Source organism: Rhinolophus hipposideros (assembly GCF_964194185.1).
Source record: "Rhinolophus hipposideros genome assembly, chromosome: 5".
Taxonomy (NCBI): Eukaryota; Metazoa; Chordata; class Mammalia; order Chiroptera; family Rhinolophidae; genus Rhinolophus; species Rhinolophus hipposideros.
In genome coordinates, this window is record NC_138051.1 from 81,364,550 (window position 1) to 81,387,467 (window position 22,918).

The window sequence follows — 22,918 nt, forward strand, 5'->3', positions numbered from 1 at the left end:
AGGGAGGGAGAATGTGGACAAGTCCTGTCCCTAGAAATGCTACGAGAGCCACCTGCCTGGGCTATTCTAGCGATGACTCTTAAGACCATTGCCTTCACTTAAAGAAAATAAATGTTTTATTTTAGAATAGTTTTAGATTTATAGAAAAATTGGACAATAACAGAGAATTCCCATATACCTACGTATAGTTTCTCCAGGTAGTATTAACATTTTGCATTAGTATGGTACATTTGTTACAATGGATGAACCAATATTGATACATTATTATTAATTGAAGTTCATATTGTATTCAGATTTCTTTAGTTTTTACCTGATACTCTTTTTTGGTTCCAAGATCCTATCCAGAATATCACAATAAATTCAGTTCCTCTTGGCTGTGACAATTTCTCAGCCTTTCCTTGTATTTGATGACTTTGACAGTTTTGAGATGTACTGGTCAAGCATTTTGTCCCTTAGTTGGGGTTTGTCTGATATGTTCCTCATGATTATCCTGGGGTTGTGGGTTTTGGGGAGGAAGACCACAGAGGCGAAGTGCCCTTCCCATGACATCATATCAACATGAGATCCCTGACGACGCTCTCTTTGACCATCTAGCATTTGTCAGGTTTCTCCAATGGGAAATTACTATTACTTTTGCCCCCTTTTATACTGTACTATTTAGAAGGAAGTCACTATGCACAGCCCACATTTACGGAGTGGAAAGTTATGCTCCACCTCCGTGGGAGGAGTTTTCAGTTAGAAATGTGAAACATTTCTTTTGACTTGCTGGCTTCATACGTCTCTTACAGAGCCCAGGTGCAGTGAGTGAGTACATTCTCATTTTTTTTTGTCAACCTCAGACAACTAATGAAGGCATGGGATTTACTTAAACTCACAAATGATTATCCTTTCCTGTAGAAGGGTTACCAGAATGCTGAATTTGCTAAGTACTCTTCTCTACTACCCCCAAGCAGTGATCTTGAGAGATGAGACAAATCTATCTTTTTAAAAAAAGATTTTTATTAGAAATATAGTTAGCATACACTATTATATTAGTTTCAGGTGTATACAATAGTTATTTAACATTTATATACCTAAAGAAGTGATCACTAGAAGTGATGATAAGTCCAGCAACCATCTGACACTGTACCACCGTATCACAGTATTATTGACTATAGTCCCCATGCTGTGCATTATATCCCTGTCACTTATTTGTTTTATACCTGGAAATTTGGACCATTTATTGCCCTTCACCTTCCCCCACCCCAGCTTTGAAATTTTTCAGTGACAGTTGACATTCAATCTTATTTTTTATTAATCTCAGGTGTACAGCATAGTGGTTATACATTTATATGATTTAAGAAGTGATCCCCCTGACTGGTCTGGTACCCATCTGACACTATACATAGTTATTGACATATTATTGACTATATTCCCTATGCTTTATTTTATATCCCCATGATTATTTTGCAACTACCAATTTATACTTCTTAATCCCTTCGCCTTTATCATCCTGCACCCCAACCCCCTCCCATCTATCACCCTGACAAATCTTGTACCTGTCTGATGCCATACGAAGTTGGACAATTAAGTTCATGAACTCATACTAAAAAAAGTGCTACATACCTCATTGCTGAATATCACTATGGTCATCTTCGAAGTACTCCCTTTGGGAAGCTATGCAGCAATGCCAGCGCCTGGTCCATCCCCCAAAGCAGTTTTGGAACTCTTTTTTTCTGGAATGGCCATCAGAGCTGTCGTCATGTTACCCTTGATATCCAGAATGTCATCAAAATGTCTTCCTTTCAATATTTCCTTTATTTTCGGGTGAAGAAGTCATTGGGGGCCAGATCAGGTGAGTCGGGAGGGTGTTCCAATACAGTTATTTGTTTACTGGCTAAAAACTCCCTCACAGACAGTGCCGTGTGAGCTGGTGCATTGTGATGCAAGAGCCATGAATTGTTGGCGAAAAGTTCAGGTCGTCTAACTTTTTCACACAGCCTTTTCAACACTTCCAAATAGTTAACTTGGTGAAATGTTTGTCCAAATTCATAACAAATGATCCTCCTGATATCAAAAAAGGTTAGCAATATCATTGTAACAAGTTTGCAAACTTAATTGTCAGAACTCATACGTAGTTACCACAATATTATTGACTATAATCCTTATGCTATACCCTAGATCCCCACGACTACTTTGTAACAACCAATTTGTGCTTCTTAATCCCTTCCCCTTTTTCACCCACCATCCCAACTCCCCTCCTGTTTGGCAACCACTAAAATGTTCTCTGTATCTATGAGTCTGTTTCTGTTTTGTTTATTTTGTTCTTTAGATTCCACATATAAGCAAAATCATGTTGCATCTGTTTTTCATTGTCTGACATGCTCCAGTCATCACAATACCCTCCAGGTCCATCCATGCCACCACAGATGGCAAGAACCTATTCCCTTCCATGGCTGAGCAATATTCCAGGAGGTGTATATATGTACCACCTCCTCTTTATCCATTCTTCTATCAATGGACACCCAGGCTGCCTCCACATCTTGGCCATTGTAAACAATGCTGCAATGAACATATGGATGCACTTGTCCCCTCAAAGTAGAGTGTTTTGGGTTTCTTCGTATAAGTACAGAGAAATGGGATTCCTGGCTCCTTCTTTGTCTCTTGGTATAGCCTTTGTTTTAAAGTCAGTTTTGTCTGGTATAAGTATTACTACCCCAGGTTTTTGTTTGTTTGTTTCCATTTTTATGAAATAACTTTTCCATCCCTTTACTTTCAGTCTGTGTGTCTTTTAATCTGAAATAAGTCTCTTGTAGTCCACATATATGTAAGGGTTTTGCTTTCTTATCCATTCAGAATAAGAAATGTTTTTGATTGGAGCATTTAATTCACCTACATTGAAAGTAATTGTTGATAGATACAGTATGTAGTTATTGCCATTTTATTATTCATATTTTTGATCTTTTTCTTTTTTTCCTATTTTAAAGAAGTCCCTCTACGATTCCTTGTAATACTGGTTTGGTGGTGATGAACTTCTTTAGCTTTTCTTTTCTGGGAAACTCTTTATCTGTCCTTCAATTCTAAATGATAGCGTTGCTAGGTAGAGTACTCTTGGCTGTAGGTCCTTACTTTTCATCACTTTGAATATTTTGTGCCAATCCCTTCTGGCCTGCAAAGTTTATGTTGAGAAATCAGCTGACAATTTTGTGGGAGCTCCCTTGTAGGTAACTAACTGCTTCTCTCTTGCTGCTTCCAGGATTCTCTCTTTGTGTTTAACCTTTGCCATTTTAATTATAATGTGTCTTGGTGTGGGCCTGTTTGGGTTCATCCTTTTTGGTACTCTGTGCTTCCTGGGCTTGTTATGTCTCTTTCCTTTTCTAGCTTAGGAAAGTTTTCAGTCATTATTTCTTCCAACAGATTTTCGGTCCCTTGCTTTCTCTCTTCTCCTTCTGGTACCCCTATGATGCAAATGTCATGCTTGATGTTGTCCCAGAGGTCTCTTAAACCATCCTCATTTCTTTTAAATTCTTTTTTTTCATTTGCTGTTCCAATAGGTGTTTTCTGCTACCTTATCTTCCAAATTGCTGATTCAGTATCTGCTTCATCTAATCTGCTCATGATTCCTTCTAGTGCATTCTTCATTTTGGTTATTGTATTCTACATTTCTGACTGGTTCTTTTTTATGGTTTCTGTATTCTTTTTTATGCTTGCTATCTCTCTGTTGAAGTTCTCACTAAGTTCCTTGAGCATCCTTATAATTATTGTTTTAAACCCTGTCTCTGGTAGTTTGCTTGTATCCATTTTGTTTAGTTCGTTTTCTGGAGTTTTTTCCTATTCTTTTCATTTGGGACATATTTCTTTGTTTCCTCATTTTGGCTGCCTTCTGTTTCTATGTGTTATATAGGGCTGCTGTGTCTCTCAGTCTTTCCAGGTGGACTTATTATAGTAGGTGCCCTGCGAGGTGCTGTCACAGTCTCCCTGATCACATGCTCTGGGTTCTCCAGGATTGTCCCTTGTGTGGGTTGTGTATGTCCTCCTGTTATAGGTAAGCCTTGATTACTATTGGCATGTCAGTGGGTGGTACTGACCCTCAGGTTGACTGGCTGTGGGGTTTGGTCATATCCATAGTTCATAGGCTGCTGTGTGGGGGGCTTACCCCACTGAGTGGAATTCACCCCAGTGGGTTCTGGTGCCTGTTGAGACCATCCTTTGTATGTGCCATTTATGGGGCTAATTGGGCGATGCTCTGCTGTGGTCTGAAGCCAACCTGTAAGTTTGTTCGTTCTGGGGCCTCTTGGGAGGGGCTCCAGTGCAGGCCCAGGTCAGCCACTGCCTGTGATTGGCTGGAGACTACCTGGTAGGAGCTACAAAGTGATCTGCAGTTGTTCACTGCCTGTGCTAAATCTGGAAGCACGTGGGAGTGGCCACGCTGTGAATCAAGGATGGTTGCCATCAGTACTGGTCTGGGGTAGCTCTGCAAAAATCCAGGACACTCTGAATCCTGCTGCCACCTTCTGGCTCCTGTAAGGTTCAGCCACTGATAAAACCTTCTGCGGTTTGCAAGTTGAATGAGGCAGAGTCTCAGTGAGTCAGCAGGGTGGAGCAGTGGAGCTCACCAGGCCAATCAGATTCAGATTTGGCCTGTGGGGGGTGGGCTCAACACAGGAAAGATGGCACCGTCCTGTTGGATGCACTGGAGGAGTGCCTCTCATAGAGAAAATGGGGACTGTCCCTCCAGTCTTTTCCCCAAATTTACACAACTCAGTCTCTCCCAATATGTCTCCAGTCCCCCCAGTGTCACTGTCCCTCCACTGGAGCTCAGGGTGAGTGCCTGCATGGTCCCTTAAAGAGGATGTCTGGTTTTCCTGCAGCCTTCCATCCCACCTGGATGGTTGGAATCTCCACTGTTTTTCACAGCCAGATGTTGTGGGGGCGCCTCTTCCCAGCACTAGTACTCCAGGCTGGAGAGTATGGTGTTGGGGGCTGGGGTCCCTTGCTCTTTCATGGGAAACCTCTGTGGCTGAGATATCTCTCCTGATTTTCAGCAGCCAGACCTGGGTGTGGGACCAGCCCGTTTCATGTCTCCGCCTCTCCTACAGTCTCGATATAGCTTCTTTATATCCTTAGTTATAAAATTTATGTTCAGCTAGACTTCAGATGGTTCTCCAGGTTGATTGTTCTATAATTTAGTTATAATTTTGATGTGTTCATGGAATGAAGCAAGCACAGAACTTATCTACTCTGCCATCTTGGATCTAGATTTGAGACAAAATCTATCTCAAACGAGGGCTGGGACTGAGGGAATTGGGAGGCTCAGGAAGAGGTAGCCACTTCCCAAAAAAGAAGTGGGGGGAGGTGAAGGCAGAACTGAAGTGGCCTAAAAGGAAACAATGGTTAAGAGGGAATTAATGGGGAGTTTGGACTCTGGGACTAATTGAAATTTCTCAGTCTGTGCTACCCATCAGCGTTTCTTCTGGATTACTGCTTTTACCTCTGCCAATGGGGTTGAGAAGAAATGTTTATCCTGGGACAGTGGCTGGAAGGAAAGGCTGTTTGGAGTCTGGCCTTTTGTTCCCAACTATTGCCATTCTCCTGTAAATCAGGCCTTTGCCAGTCTTGGTTTTTCTGCTGCTCATATCCAGAGTTGAATGTTCAAGCCCAAGTCGTGGCTGTGTGATCTTTGATCTCCCATTTCCTCATCTGTAAAATGATGTGTTAGTTTGAACCAAAAAGTGTAAGTACAGGTGTGAGTGAGGCTTGATCCCATCTCATACTTTTGGCAGATATTGCTAATTGATATGTGGCCTCAGAATCCTTTTCAACACAGTCCTCTAGATATTAACTATATATTAGTTGGGCTGGGCAAGCAAGTAAAGAGTTGCCAAACCCTGGTTAGATGCTCTTTTAGTTCAGTGCTACAGTTCTAAGATTTTAAGATTCAGGTTCACACAATTTATCTTTTATTCAATCAAGAAATATTTCTGTGCACCTACATATGTCAGGCACTGTGCTAGACTGGGTATACATTGGCGAATAAAAGAGACATGGCCCCTGCCTTTGTGGAGCTTACAGATTTTAAGTTCTTTGATCAATGTCATGTGTTGTATCCCCATAGCTCTTAGTATAGTTTGGGGCAAAGTCATCAGACAGTGGGAGGGGTAGGAAGTAGATTTCATTAAGCACCTTGGGCAAGGTTCAAATATATTATCTCATTTATTCTTAGTAGATGCTGACCTGTAGATTTCGGAGGCTTTGGCTGAGGATGCGATGTGGGGCTGATGCAGCCAATCAGCCCGATGGGGCAGGGCTCTGGCTAGAACTATGCTATAAATGAGGCCAGCACAGAAAACGTGCCTCTGCTTGCTGCCTGGATCATTTATCATATCACATAAGCCAGACGCCTACCTTCGGTGTGCAGGTTAACCAGTCCTCTCCTGAATTCCAAGCTCTGACATTTCTCCGTGTGCTCTGTGTTGCCTTGAGATAGGTTCCATTCTGGAAAGATGTGTTTAGGAAAGAGGAGGAAGGAGAAAAAGAGTGGGCATAGCTGGGATGAATTTGCCCTCCTTGATGTGGCTCTGCTCTAAGCCCAGCCCTCTATCAGGACCGGAACACCCAACCTAGCCTTGCTCTGTCCTCACACTTAGTACAAAGCCTTGCACAAGAACGTTGCAATTCAACTGCTGCATTGTTTCGTTTGTGGAGACTGATGCTATACAGTGTTTGGGGGCCCAGAAAGTCCTCCCTGAATAGTAGGTTCATGCTGGGTGAAATAAAGGACTTTCCTGGAAAAGGAATAGGGAAGGAAATTCCTACAGCTTCATTCAGGTATTTCCAGAGATCAGGAAGGCCTTTTTTCCCCCCTCATAGGGAAACTCTTTTTTTCTTTTCCTAATTACCAATTTAATGGACGGTGGGACTCTCTCCTCCATTATGAGTGAACTAAACCTTCCAAATGGTCGCAGTTGTTTTTGTCTGGGTTTCCCTGTGAGGAAAGCCTGAAGCAGGTAGTTTATTTGGGAGGGTGGTGGACACTGAATGCATCACTCCAAAGTTCCCTCCTGAATGAATCCACCTGCTAGGTGTGCTGGGGCTGAGATCCCTCAGCTGTCCGTCCTTCTGGGATGGCCTGCATTGCAAAGAGCCACCCAGTTCAAGGGCACACCCACTTCCCGGTGGCTTGCATTCAATGATTAACTGATGGAAGCCAGGATACAAAGGTCTGGTCCTTCACAGCCAACTCTGGAGAATTACAAAGTGTCATTTCAGCTTCAAAACTCCTTGGAGGTCAGTGAGGGCTCGTCTGCTGCTTCCATCCTTCCTCTCCTCAGGTGTTGATTCTGAGAGTTCTCCATACTAAACCTAACCTGTGACTGGAGGTGCCAGACGCGGTCTGGGAAAGCAGATGCCAGCTTGAGATTTTGGAGCTGGATCGCCATTGCCTGTCTGGCAGTGAGGACCAAGTTACTGGAGGTAGGTGGAGTGGTACAAGCTTTAGTTTGTAGTGACTTGGGATGTATACCAGTGGAAAAGAATGGATTAGCTGGTGCAGTATATTAACATTTAGAAAAATGGGGTAAATAATAGCCATGAGGACAGTGGATTTGGGAAGCTGTTGCTAAGCTCAAGCATGCTTTGGGGAAAGATGCTGAAGGGATGAGAGTGCTTAATCACAACCATAAAGCTCAGAGTGAAGGCTAGAGAACTTCCCTGGTAGCACGTAAAGAGGTTTTCATCTCCAACAGGAGAGCACGCAAGCTGAGGTCTGGGCCCGGGACTCATTAGAATAGCTGAGTTCAAAGAAAGCTAAACTCTCATCCTAAAGCAAGTGCTTAGGTCAAGTCTAACCAAGGCCAGGGCCCTGGTTAGAAAAGAAAGGGACCCTAACACATGGATGGGGACTTCTGGTTGATGTATCTGGATATCCTGAATCTCCTTCCCTGTACCCCTGAGCGTGCAGAAATGATCCCTTCCTCCCCATTCAGCGCTCCCCTTTGCTTGACGACAATGCAAAGACCTCTTCTCTGCAAGACAGCATGTGCCTCCCTCAGAATGCCCCCACCTCCCCTCCTGGCCACTGGGCCAAAAATTAGGGTACGGTCACAACACCTGGCTAGGCACATACAGGGCCTGTTAAGGAAGAAAGGGAACATTCCTCCACTGAGCTGGGGGACCCAGCAAGAGCCGGAAGAACATGCTTGGGGCAAGATTTTGAGATGGTTGATCAAGATGGGGTGGAACACACAGTTGGTTGAGGGAGAGTTTAGAATTTGGGAGCAAGTCCTCTGCCTGGGGGCACACTGCTGGGAGAGGTCCTAGTAGCTTGGGAGAAGTGTTGGCTCACAGTAAAAGGGTGCAGGATTGCTGTGGTTCCGTGTGGGTGGAGGGGTCAAAAGGCTGAGAGAAATGGGCCTGGTAGAGTGGAGGTACTATTATAGCGAGAAAACCCACCGGGGCATCATGTTCCCTGGAAGACCAGCAGGATTTATGGAAGCAGTAAGGAACATGTTGGGGAGAGCCCCCTCATCACGAGGTGGCTCTTCTCCAGAGGCCAAGGGCTAACGGCAGGAGATGCCATTACAGAATAGGGCTCCCGGAGAGCCATGGGAGGGTGGAGTCTGAGGCAATGGAACCCAGGTGATGGTGCATCAACTTCACAAGCCAGGTGGGCACACTTGTGGAGGGCAGGAAGGTCATCAAGCAGCTCGAGGTCATCAGGCAGGCAGAGGAGTCTTCAACTGGGGAGTGAGGAGATGGTTGATTGAACATGGCGTCTCCAGGGGCAGCCGACAGGAGGCTACTCAGTCTGTACAATGAAACGAAATTGAGGATGGGCCATTAGGATGCTGGGGGCAGTTGCCCCGGTAAAACACATACATACATACATACATACATACATAAATCCCACAATCCCTCGGAAAAAAGCCAGTTTTCAGAACCAGAACTTGTTGACTGAAGGAGAGGCCAGGTTCCCAGGAGGAGAGACCCTGTAATATCACAGCAAGTATACATGGTGATAATTCTCTCAATTCTTTCCCAAAGTACTCCACAGCTACTTACTTGAGTAGCTGTATGCAAGAGAAATGAGAATGACCTAAACACTTGCAGGACTGACACAGGGTCACAATTGACATAAATACTTGGAGACCTGAAGTGTCATTTTGGACTCTAGTTGAAACATGAACTATTTCCAGATTTGGGGTATTATTTTGCCTACTCCTTTCCAGTGGTTCTTTCCCTGTCTCAGGTAATTCCCTTTCACAGATATGCAGATCGACACTCAGCAAATTACTCGAGAAGCTCTTCCTTCAGTGTCTCCTCTCTGGTACTCTGCCCCACAAATTCTAGCCACCATGGTGTCTTTGAACTTTGATTTCTGTCTCCCCAGCTCAGAGAGACTGCCAGGCTCTCCTTTGGTTACTACATAGAAACTGCGTCTATGGAGGAAGCTGGTGCAATACAAGCTCATCTGGCTTGTTTTTTTCTCAGTGATCACCATCCTACGAAGGTGCCTGTTGTCTAATCTCTGAAAATTGATGTTCATGTTTTGTCTGGTTTTGCAAGTTGTTTAAGGTGGGAGAATAAATCTAGGCTGTTATTCCATCTTGTCCAGGAGTGAAAACCCTCTAATTATTTTTTTAAAAACTTACCACTCAACTCTAACCACACAAAGGATTGTAAAGGAAAATTAAAGTACAATATTGGTTGATAGTGGTGATGGATTCCTTGGAAAATAAAGCGGTGAGAATCCTACAGCTCAGGCATTAACTTGACCAAGACTTGCCCGGACTTTTCAACTGAAGTTGGTGATTTTTCTGCCCAGTGGAAATCCATCTCTCTTTTCATAATGGACCTCACTGGAGACTGGTAGGCACCTCCACAATGGATGTGATCACCCCATTGGGAGGTCTGAGGACCCACCACCCACCTCCAACAGGGAGCAGCTGCATATGCTGACATCAGTGTTTAGTTTCAAAGGTCAGGGCTGGATACTGTACCAAGGACATCCAGTGGCAGCAGGAACAAGAGAGTGTGTAAAATTGGAAAAGACACAGAAGTGAATGTGGAGTGTGTAAAAGGAAGTCAAACTCAATGGCTGGGAGCTAGGTAAGCACAGGAAGGATGGAGGAGGAGGCCAGAGCAGAGGAGGGATGCAGTGGCCGAGGCCCCTTGACTGGTTCTTGTCCTGGCCTGGAGCACCAGGGCTTCTTTCATAAGGGGAGGATCAGTGAGTCCAGTTGAAGGTGCAGAGTTGGGGATTCTGGAAGGATGGGCCTGAGCAGTTGGGTTTGACTCTTGTGGCTTGAGGACATCCTCTATTCTTTTCCAAGTCTGACCTCTCCCAGAGAACATCAGAATTGGTTCAGAAACCTATGAAGCAGGTTGGTCTTCCCCAGGAGGGCTGGGAGGGTGTCATTACAAGGTCTGGTGCAGCTTTTCCAGAAGTGAGTTCCTTACAGCACCTATGAGGTGCTTTCCCTCCCTTTCAAATAAGTTTGGGAAACACTGTACTCTGCATCCCCAAGTTGAAGAGTCATTAGCTTGTTAAAAGGTCTTAGAAACCCTGCAATGAAGAATGCTGTTTAATTTCACCTAGCTTTCCCTCGGTTTGCCCTGCTGCAGGAAGCGGGAAGTCCTTCTAGGTAACCAGCTGGAGGTGGGAGTGGAGGGCACGAACATGCAGTCCAGAACAGGAATTGTGAGACATTGAGGATCAGTCTTTATATCATGCTCACTAGCAATCCAGCCATACTGGTCGTTGTGTGTACGAAACTATCCAGCTGTTCTAGCTAGATAGTGCCTTTACACGAGTGGCTCAGCTTGTCCCTTGTTCTAGAACACCCGGTGGGGTGTCCCCTTCCCACCTCCCACTTAGTTCTTCAATGGCTGGCTCATTCCTGCTTCCGCTCTCAGCTCACCTGCTCACAGAGGCTTTCCTCAACCCCTGTCTAGAGTTGGCCTCAGCCAGTCATTTTATTTTCTCTATAGTTGTTCTTCTTTTCTAAAATGATCTTTTAAATCTCTTTACTTGTCCTCCTGGAAGGAGATTTCCAGGAGAGCTGGGGTCTTATCTTCTCCACCATTGCATGCCCAGAATCTAGAGCTGCCTCAGGTGCATCAAACATGACAATAGCTAATGGTCATCAGGTCTGACTGAGCACTCAACTGGGACCGCACTGCTCTTGGAGCTTTCCCTGTGTTATCTCGTTTTTAAGATTTGTGGATTCAATTCACGAGGGGAGCGCTCTCCACCCCTGTACAAATCTGGTCCACGTCTGGTCCTACCTCCACTAGGAAAGTGTTCTGGGGGCACTAGCCCTCCATCTCTGTCAATTACCGTTTCCTGTGTGAAACCCACATTTCACGTGCAGATCATAAGTCACCTGTTGTTGATTCCCTTCTTACCCATGGTTAAAATGAACTGGGTGTTATTGTTTTAAATACCAGCTTTACATTTTGCTTTGTAATGTTTATTATGGTAGTTTTGCTGGAAAAAAAATTCTGAACTGTGCTGTAATGTCGCTGAAACGCCCCTAACTGGGCTGGTAATAGCTAGATATGAGCTCCTTGGTGGCAGGAACTTGCGCTCAATTCACCCACTCGACCCAATCACTCAACTGATACTCACTGAGCATATCACATGGGCCGGGCCCTGGTCAGAGCTGGAGACAGTGTTGAACAAGGCAGGCACCACCCCGGACCCCACCATGCTTACACCTTAGAAAAGTTGTATGGTTTTCTGCACGTCTCATGGTGTGAACACATGACTGGGCATTCATGCATTCACCTGTTCACTCATTCACCAGTATTTGAGTACCAACTGTGTTCCAGACACTGTGCCTTCTGTATGGATACGAGTGAGTATCAGTAGACACATAACTCACAGGGCAGTGTATAGGGGGAGGGGACAGATCAACAAAAACCATAAGGCCTATTGAACTGTATGAAGGGTTGGGTTTGATGTAGTCTGGGGTACCGGGGAGGGCTGCCCTGATCTGAAAGGGGAGGCGTTCGCTGGACACGGGACTGCCTTTCCCACAGTGGGAAGAGAAGTGCCCTGAGGTGGGAGGAAGCCATTGTGTTCTGGGAACTCAGAGAAGAAGGCCAAGGAGCTGGGACCCAGGGAGAAGGGGCTTCTAGAAGGTACTTTGTAACATCGAACAAGTAGGAAATCTAACCATGGGTTTTATTTAAACAAAGACTTTTTTTCAATGTAACTCAATTCTAGGCTTGAAGCAAATGGTTCACCTCCGTAGGGAGAGTGAGACTAGAGACAGACATGTCCTTTGAAGGTGACTCTAGCAGGACCCTGCACTGGGTGTCCCCATGGAGGGGGCAGTGCTGGAGCTCCTACAGGCTTGAGCCTTGCAGGCTTGTCGAATATATTCCACCGAGGCACAGAGTGATATCCACAGTTTCCTCTGAATCCCTTCCCACTTGCAGTGGAGAGGCTGTTTGTGCAAGTCAAACATTGATTCAGCTGCTGGTGGGAAGGGGTTCCGGATGGAGGGGGAGGGACAGACAGCTGGGAATGGGGAGAAGGAGGAGGGGAAACCTGTCAGAGAAGGGGAGTGGGGGAAGGCCTACTCAAGGGTTAATTCTTCCCGTCTAGGGCCCCTCTGCGCACAGGCTGTATTTATAGATGGGATAATTGCAGAGGCTTTGAAAGCAGTGCCTTCCAACACCAGGGCTGGTGGGTGGGGGAGGGGAGGTCTGGGTCCCACCTGCTCCTGGGAGCTGCCTCTCTTCTGCCCTCCCTTGCTCCTCCTTAGGCTCCTAACCAGACCCAGCATGGAATGCAGCCCAACCAAGCCACATTTTCACTAGGTATTAAGTATCTCACTTTTACTCCCCCACAGCCCTAGGCAGCGAGTACAATTATTGCCCCGAGCAATTCGGTAAGGCCTTTCCTGGCCATCTTAGCTAAAGGGGCCCCTACCCCCAACAGAACCCCCACCAACCACTCTCTAGAGCCTCACCGTGTTTTACCTCTTTCACGGCACTGATCATAATCGGAAAAATATCTTGTTTGTTTATTTTTGACTTGTTTATTTCGTGTCTGCTTTGTCTATCTTGTTTACTGAATGCCTGGCCTAGAATAGGTGTTCAATAAATATTTGTTAAATACATGAATGCTTATTTAATAGAATAAGAAACAGGCTCAGTGAGGTGAAGTAATTCTCAGGGTTACAGGGTAAGTAAGTGGCAGAGCAGAAATTAGCCTCCAGGTCTGATTGTCATCAGAGGGTAAGGTTTTACCAGTGGACCAGAAGTCTCAAACACAGAGCAAAGGATGTGTGTGTGTGTATTTGGGGGAGAGGGCTGTCATGCGGGGCGGCCTGCGGGGTCTCTGCTTCTGCTCCCCACACAAAAACACAGGACATGGTGAGGCCAAAAAGGAACACCCACGGAGCCATAGGCAGGGGAGTCACACCACTATAGTCTCACTGGAGGCTGGATTCACACGACGTGTGACCTGCTGTCCACTTTTCTGCCAACTGACGGACTCCACTTGCTAGCTGCAATCCGCACTTGCTAGCTCAGCCACCATCTTCTTGCTAGCCCCATTTTTTGCTAGCGTAGCCATAGCAGTTATATTAGTGGCCAATGGCTCACTGGTTACAGCTGATGGCCAACTAGCCACAACTGATGGCCATCAGATCATAGTTGATGGCCATTTACTACCTAAGCCAGTACCTTTCCATGTGAGGCCGAGGGCCTGGAAACTGCACTCCTGGCTCTGTCCGTACAAGGTCTGTGTGTGTGTCGGGGGACAGAGTCCCAGAGAGCAGTTTCCAGGCTCTCGGCCTCATGTGGAAGAGTGCTGACTTGGGTAGTAGATGGCCATCAGCTGTGGCTAGTTGGCCATCAGCTATAACCCTTGAGCCACTGGCCACTAAGATAACTGCCGCGGCTGCGCTGGGGAGGGGAGTCGAGGAGAGTCAGTCGGTTGGCAGAAAAGTGGATAGAAAGTCTCATGTCGTGTGAATCTAGCCTCCCATGAGACTATAGTGACATGACTCCCCTACCTATGGCTCCGTGGGTGTTCCTTTTTGGCCTAGCCACATCCTGCGTACTTATGTGGGGAGCCAGAACAGAGACGCCACAGGCTGCCCTAAGTGACAGTGTATTTGGGGGAAAGGTCTGTGTGTTTGCGTATTTGGGGGAGAAGTCTGTGTGTGTGTGTGTATGTGCGTATTTGGGAGAGAGGTCTCCGTGTGTGTGTCTGTGTGTATGTGTGTGTGTGTAAGGCAGGGGTGGTGTCTCTGGTGGACAGAGCTCTCTCCTGGTCCTAGCCGAAGAGGTAGATGCTCTTCAGCTGTGGCTAATTGTTGGATCTTTTCAGGACAAGCCAGAAATCTGGATTCTTATGTGAAATGTCCTGGTTTTTAAATGCTGGCAACAAATCCACATTAAAAAAAACACACCTCACAGAGCATAGGCCAAACATAACACAGTGGCAGGCTGGATGGGGCCTGTGGTTTGCAACTTCTGCCCTCAACTCACCAGCCAGTATTGAAAAGCAACATGGATAACACTCTTCCCTTCCAGGGGCGCTGCACATTGAGCATTTCAAAGCCCTTCCCTACCTAGCATTTGTTTTAAAAGTCGCGATGTTCCGTGAGGGAGGTAGGGGAGATTGCTGCATCCATTTTACAGATTGGCAAACAGAGACCCAGAGGGACTCTTCTGAAGCCCAGGGAAGTGGCAAATAGCTGTCACTCTCAGCCCTTTGCCTTCTAGCCTAGTGTTGTTTGCCCTGCCCAGGGCCACCTGTCTCCATGTGTTTCATTTCTCCAGCTCTACTGGGATATAGGAGAGAGGCCGTGTGGATGGGGTGAAGAAATCCCATGCTGTGCCACCCACAGGTTTGGGGTGTCCCCAACAGGATGTATTACCAGCTTTGTGGAGAGTGGCCTGTGCTGGTTCTTTTTTGGGAATGGAGTTACCAAATATTGTCACGCTCAGTAATGATATAGCTCCATCAATACACTTTAATTCTGATTAGGCTTTAACAGTTGTCAATCAGCCTAACAAGAGAAGGGGAAACCGTGGTAGTCTGTGAGCTGTACGGCCCAGCACCACCCCTATTCCACCCTGGGGTCACCCTAAGAGAGGACTGGCAGCAGATGACTGCAGCCCTGGAAGGGAGCACTATTATTATGATGCAGATAAGGGACACGAGTCACTAAGAGGTCAGGGAAATTGCCAGGTAACCCGGCCAGTAAGTGGTGGGCCCAAGGCTTGAACCTCCAGCTGTCTGACCCCGGAGCTCATGCCCTGAGGAGTGAGAATGCTCCAGAGAGATAAGAGAAGTGAGGAAGAGCATTTAAAAGAGTCAAGAACGGAAGGGTGGGTGTGGGAACCAGGTGGAGAAAGGGTAGCAAATAGGGGCCTCAGGCAGAAGGGCTGTGTGAGCGGAGAGAACACAGTTCGAGAGATCCCTCTCCCCCAGGGCTCTTTCCCATGTGAACATGATGGAAGCTGACAGACTCAGGATTAATCTAAAGGTTTCAGTTCTCTGAGTACCACGTGGAAATTTGCCTGAAGCATGGCCAGAGCCTGAGTTGCAAGCCTGACGTTGGCCACCAGCTGGCCCTGTACCCTCCATACTTCTCCACCGAGGCTGCCAGGGCCAAAGGCTCCCTCTGACACAGGTCAAAAGCGTTTAAAAACAGGCAAGAAACAAGAGAACAGATCAATTTTCCTCAGTGAACTTACCGCTCTGTGAAGGAAGTGAGTAATTGTATGAACTTATGTGTGTGGGGGGAACCCTAGAGCTGTCTGTGTCTCTGTGTCTCTCACCATTCATTACCTGTGGGTAGTCTGGAACCTTTTTCAGTATGTGTCTCCACAGCTCCTGGTTTAGGGGGAAGAAGGTGAAGAGGGAAAGTTGCTTTCAAATTTTTTTTTGCTCATGGCCCATAGTAAGAAAAATCTTTGATATCATGACATAGTATACAAATACAAAATGGCGGCAGGAGCCATGGTCCTTTCAGGCCAGGCGTGAGAGCCAGAGCTGCTGGGGGCTGCGGTGGGGCCCCATTAAAGCCCAGCCCTTGCTGGTTGAGCTGGTCTGGTTCTGTCAGGAGATGAATTGAAGGGAGTGGTGGTCAGAGCCCTTTCCTTGAGTAAGCCTGGCCAAGTGAATCTGGGAAGATGCTTAAAAGGGGATTATGGTAGGTTAATTCCAATTCTCCTTTCTTGTTTAATAGTCTCTGGTGACCAAGTTTTGGCCAAGGAGCTGCGAAAATAAGACTGTTGGGGGCTTCTAGGAAAGATGTTTTCCTTCCTGATAAGTAAGAAAATATGAAAGAAAAAAAGCCATTGTTTTCTGCTTTCTTTTTTTGTGAATACTGTTTTGGATACTGTTGTGTGATGAAATGATGCTTGGAGTGTGGCAGCCATGCTGAAGCTATAAGGGAAATGTGATATAATGAGGAGGGTAGAAGATTTTTGGAACTAGGTTCCAAAGACATAGCTGAGCTGGGGTACTTACCCTGGGACCACCTACCTCTACTTCTTGTCTAGTAATAACTGTCCTATAGTTTAAGCCACTGTTGGTCATATTCCTCCTCCTTGCAGCTGATGTGATCCTAACTGATTTAGAAGCATAAATGTGTGGGCTATATTCCTGGGTTTTAGAAGGTCCAGACTTTTTTGAACTGACTCCTAGAACCAGTGTTGGATGATTCAGACTTATGGATTGGCTTCTACATTATTTCTTTTGTGTGAAGGAAGTTAGTGTGGCGACATTATAGTCTTGGCTCACAATCTCTGTTCCTTGGTGTGTTTTGCTCTATTTGATTTCCTTACTTCTTTTCCCTTTTTATAAGAAAAAAACCAATTCCCTTGGAAATGAAACTGAAACTCCTGTATCAATTCAATCAAGAGACGTTCTGGCCAAGTCCACTGGAAAAGCCACACATATGGAGCTGATCCCCCAAGGACCAGGGTGGAAAGGGAACAGAGAGAGGACCTCTAAAGAACTAACGTGAACTACACACCTATATATGCCAGTCATAAAATGTTTATTTCTGGACTCTCAATTTTATTCCATTGTTCTATATCTCTATTCTTAGGCCAGTGCCAACCTGTCTTGATTACTGTAGCTTTGAAGTAACTTGAAATTGGGAAGTGTAGGTCCTCCATCTTTGTTCTTTTTCAAGATTATTTTGGCTATTCTGGATCTGTGGAATTTTCATGTAAATTTGAGGATCAACTTTTCAATTTCTGCAAAAAGGACAACTGGGATGTTGATAGGGATTATATTGAATCTGTAGATCCATTTTGGGTAAACTGCCATCTCAACAATGTTAAGTGTTCTGATTCATGAACATGGAATGGCTTTCCATTATATAAAGTATTTAATTGATTTCAATAATGTTTTGTAGTTTTCAGAATACAAGGTTTGCACTTTTTCTTGTTAAGTTTACTCCTAAGTATTTTATTCTTTTTGATGCTGTTGTAAATGGAATTGTTTTCTTAATTTAATTTTTAGATTGTTCATTGCAAGTATATAGAAATACCATTGATTTTTGCATGTTGATCTTATATCCTGCAATCTTGTTGAACTCATTTATTTCTTATGGGTAATTCTTTTTTTTTTTCAGCAAACACGAAAAATTTATTAATAGAAACTATCCAAACAGAAACACAAGAGAAAAAAAGGATTTAAAAATAAAATGATAATTTTAGTGAGTTATATATAAAAATGTCAGGAATTATCAGGTCGTTTCTAGTGTTATAATAAATATGTATCTGGAATCCAAGAAAAAGAGAGAAAGCAACTAACAAATTGAAAAAGTAGTGATTTCAAATTTCCCTAATTTGTTGAAAATGTAATGATGCATATTACAACCTTGAGAGTAAACACTAAAGCTATATGAAGAGAATAATAGTAATATATATATATATATATATATATATATATATATATATATATATATATATGGAGGAAACAAGTTGAGTAATAGAAAAAAAAAAGAAAAAATAGGTTAATTTTTTCTACATTCTCACCAACCCAGAAGTAGGTTTGCTGGATCATGTGGTAGTTTTATTTTTAAATTTCTGAGGAACCTTCAATACCCATTTCCACAGTAGCTAAACCAATTTACATTCCTATGGAGAGTTTACAATAATTCCCTTTTCTTCGTGTCTTTGCCAGCACTTGTTATCTCTTTTAACAGCCATTCTAGTAGGCATGGGGTAATAGCTCAATGTGGTTTTCATTTGAATTTCTCTGATGATTAGTGATGTTGATCACCTTTTCATGTAGTTGTTGGCCATTTGTATGTCTTCCTTAGGAAACATTTATTCAAGGCCTTTGCCCACTTTATTAAAATTAGGTTGTTCTTGTTTTTGTTTTTGTTTTCTATTGACTTGTGGGAGTTTCTTATCTATTTTGGATATTAACCTCTTATTGGATATATGGTTCAAAAATTTTTTTCTCCCATTCCATAGATTGCCTTTCATTGTGTTGATTATTTCTTTTTTTGTTGTTTAGTTTTAGATAGTCCCACTTATATATTTTTGTTTTATTTCCCTTTTTTTATTAGTTTTAGGTGCACAAGACAAAGTAATACTTAGACGTTTATCATTTATATCCCTCCCACTGTGGACCCCCCTCCCCCTATCCACTATCCCTCTGACATTGCACCGAGTCTTATGGGTAATTCTTAATAAGATAAGGATATTTTTTTCCTTCTGAATTCTGCTAGTGTCTGATTTCCAAGCTTTCTGAGCCAACCTTGGTTTCCATAAGTGGTTTTTCCATTTTTAATATAAGTAGACAAAGCATTGAAAAAGCAAATAAACCTGATGAAACTAGACATTCCTCCATTCTTTATTGGTTTCACTTTTGCTTTGAGTCTGAGATATAAAGTAAGAGGGGGAATAATCTTATGTATCCAGGGAAGGAAGGAAAAAGAGATCCACTTACGCAAGGAATGAGAAGGGAGGGTCTCTGCAGAGAAAAAGAGTAAAGGAGAGGGAGCAAGAAAGGGAAAATACCCAGCACCATGAAGCATGACAGTTCCTTGAGGGAGTGTAGGAAGAGAAGAGTGGGAGGGGTGGGGTGAGGGTAGGTTTCTGGAAAAGGCACGCCATTGTGTCTATTACTCAGCCTGGTTGTCCAGAGTATGGGATGCCAACAACTTGTCCAGGAAGGCCTCTGGCATCGATGTGGTTGGGAGTGAAGAACACGATTGGCACCCAGTTCTCAATAGCTACAGCAACGACTATTTATTGCATGTCTGCTATGTGTCAGGCGTGTCTGCTATGTATCTGACACTTACATCCATGACTCCTTAAAATAACTGTGGGTGGTAGATCACCATATCCCCATTTGACGGGCAAAGGAATTGAGTCTCAGGGACGTTCAGGAAATTTCCCAGTTAGTGAAGAACAAAGTCAAAAGCTGAGAACTGACGACTTTGACTTCCAAGTCTGCCTTCTTCCTGCTTGCTTTCTTCCTGCCAGCCTCGTAGCCGCTTGAGCCCTGGGCTGGGGAGGTGCTCTCTGTAGGCCTGTCCTCCTGCTCCTTCCTGCAGCCGGCACCTCCCCAGCCTTCTCTGAACGTTCTTTCACAGAGCAGAGTGTCTGTCTGTGTGTGTGCTGCTCCCAGGTCCGCCTTGCTTTACCTGTTTGCAGTCTCCTCAACTCTACTCTGGCCCCGACGGCCAGACTTTTCTGCCTTATTTAGCACTTTCCTGGGGACAGGTGGGAGAGCTAGGAATGGGAAATGTGAAACATACACCCTCTTGCCTTCAAAGTTCTACAACCACTCCTATAAGTCGGTTGGGAGATGAGCCTTCTCCTTGTATTTAGACAGACTGGCCTGTTGGATTCAGTTTGGGGAATATGGGAGAAGTCCATGGCCATCCTGCCAGACCTTGGCTTGGCTCATAGTATTTGGTCACCGGGAAAAGCAGCTGGGACAGAGTTGGGTCTCAGAAATATCTGTTGAATGGTGAATGAGTGGATTTTAGTCCTTGCCCCAGCATCAGCTTCGTGAGGCTATAATCTGTCAGCGATTTTCAAAAGGGGAGGCAATTCCCGTTTAAGATAGGTGATGGGATTCCCTGTTATAATAGATCCCACCTTCATGAGTTTGTCTGTTCAATCAACAAATGTTTATTTTTCTCTGAGGAGCTACCAAGGACAGACCAGCCAATGAGTCCTGGTACTCATAGCATTTAGAGGGGGAAACAGACATAGAGTAAACAGTTACAAGTGCCCAACTCTTGGTCACTCTGTCATCTGTTACCACGTGGCTTTTCATGACTAAACCACACCTGTCATCTTGCCGGTTCCGTTCTCCTTCCTCATTCCTCTTCTAAGCTTTCTGTTCCTTCCCCACTGGGGGCCACCCTCTCCTGCCTCTCTTGTCTCAGCATCGTGTTTGAGTTTACCCTTCTTCCTATGACAGCCTTCCCACCTCCTCCTTTCTGAGGAGCTCCGGGAAATGGTCTGCGTCAGGCGCTGTGGATCTCCATCTGAGTCGTGTTTGCACGCTGTCTCCACCCACACATTCTGATGGAGCGCCCCTTGTTGGTGGGGGCGGCTCTGCAGAACACTTTGTGCCATCTGAGTGATGGTTCCGGGAAGAGATGCTCTGGAGTAGCACACTTCATGCTTCCTGCTTGCTGGGTAGATTGCACGGGACTGACTTCCTACTTTTGGAGGGAAACCATTTCTTACCACTTCCCTCACTGTCCACTTCACTGAATGTGTCTTTAAGGACATTTGGTGGGCCCGCTCCGAGGGCCAGGCGCTGGAAACATGTGTAGAGTTCCATCCTCATCCCATTTGTCCTTTTGCGGAGACAGGGTGTACCTATCCTATGATAGCGAGTGACATATGGAATCATAGAATCTCACGGTTAGAGAGATCTTATTGTTTGTTCCAAGTTTATTCCAACATTTTTCAAACTTCTTTGATTATAAACTAATAGTAAAAATACTATATGTTACATTCTGTAGAATATGTATACAATGATACTATACTATAATAATATAACATACTAATAGTAAAAAATATATTTAATATTATGACCCGGTGTGCATGTATATACATTATTCATAGGGACATACGCACATACATATTAAATGCATGTATAGCAAAAGTTTTACAAAGCAATATTTACCCTTAATATGCCCATATTTTCTAGTTCATTAAAAAATACTGACCCTATAACTCACCCAATTGTTTCCATGACTTAATACCTGAATATTAAGTTTCAGGCTGCCCTTTGGAAAATACTGTTCTAATCCAACAACCTGCCTGGAGCTTACACTCTCTCCACAGGGGTCAAGTAATTGTCTGCTCTGGTGTTTCTCTGGTGATTGGGAACCAGGATCTAACTAGGAAGCCTATTCTATCTTTGGACCTCTTTGTTAAAAAAGTTTTCCTTAGAAAACTCTTGTCTCCCGTATATGACTGACTCCTTCTTCTTCTTAGGAAAAGCCCATCGGGTTAGCACTGAGTACCCCTCCATCTCTCTGTCTTGTATCACATAGTAACTCTGGAGCAGTGGTGTGTTTTGCACCAGCTTGTGAGAGCCAATTTCCAAAATTTCAGGAGTTTTTGGAGCTGATTACTAAAATTGGCATTAAAAACTAAATTCTATGACTTACAAGCGAATTATATTAAAAACAAAAGTAGTAAGTATTCAAAGCTCATCACTTCCTAATTATTTTATTATGTCTATTATCTTGTAGTTATTGAAGTTCTTGGTGTCTGTTATTGAAGTTCTTGGTGTCTTGAAGTTCTTGGTGTCTGTTGTGTCAGGATGGTGGCAATACCATGGGACTGTGTGCTACTGCCAAGCTCCGTGCTCAGTGATGTCACATCGGTAGCTTTAAATTGGCCGTGGTGAGAGTACGTGCACCGTGGAAATCAGCAAATCCAGCAGGGCCTCACCTCCTGGGAAGCCAGGCAAGCACTTATCAGAGCACTGTTGCTCTGGAGCCACCTTGCTTGGATTTTATTTTTTAATTTATTGGGGTGACATTTGTTAGTAAAATTACATAGATTTCAGGGGTACAATTCTGTATTACATCATCTATAAGTCCCATTGTGTGTTCACTACCGAGAGTCAGTGCTCCTTCCATCACCATATATTTGATCCCCCTTTACCCTCATCTCCCAACCCCCACCCCCCTTACCCTCTGGTAAACACTAAACTATTGTCTGTGTCTATGAGTTTTTGTTTCTCATTTGTCTTGTTCTTTTGTTGTTTTGGGTATATAAATACCACCTATCAGTGAAATCATATGGTTCTCTGCTTTTTCTGTCTGACTTATTTCACTTAGCGTCATACTCTCAAGATCCATCCATGTTGTCACCTTGCTTGGATTTAACCTCAGCTCCAGGACTTGCTAGCTGTGTGACTTGGGCAAGTAATTTAACATCTCTGTGCCTCAGTTTCTTTGTAATGCACATCCTCCTAGGGTTGCTTTGAGGGTTACATGAATTAACACACATAAAGTGCTTAGAACAATGCCTGAACATGGACCCTATATAGGTTTTAGCTGTCATGTAGGTTATTGGTGGATTATTTCATTCACCCTGGTAGGGTATGGTTTCCAAGAGTCGCTCAGTGTGGTCACGCTCATCTATCTTGCTTTCATCTTCAACATGTGGGTTTTTGTCTTCTCTTCCCAGGTAACACAGGGTCCCTGAGATTAGAGGTGGTTGGCTTTTTTCCCCCGCCAATCTCTAGGTCCTAGTCTTGAGCTGGGTGCAGGATAGATGCCCAGCCTCACTGGCCATTGTGAACCCTCTGGATTCCCTGTGGACCCTTGCTGTTTTCAGTGAGGTGCCCTTCTCTTGTGGAGGGCTCTGGGCTGGCTGGTGGATTTGAAGATGAATAAGTATTTTGGTTGCGGGAACCCTGAGCTGGCTAGTGTCACAGACAGCCCAGCTGCCACCAGGT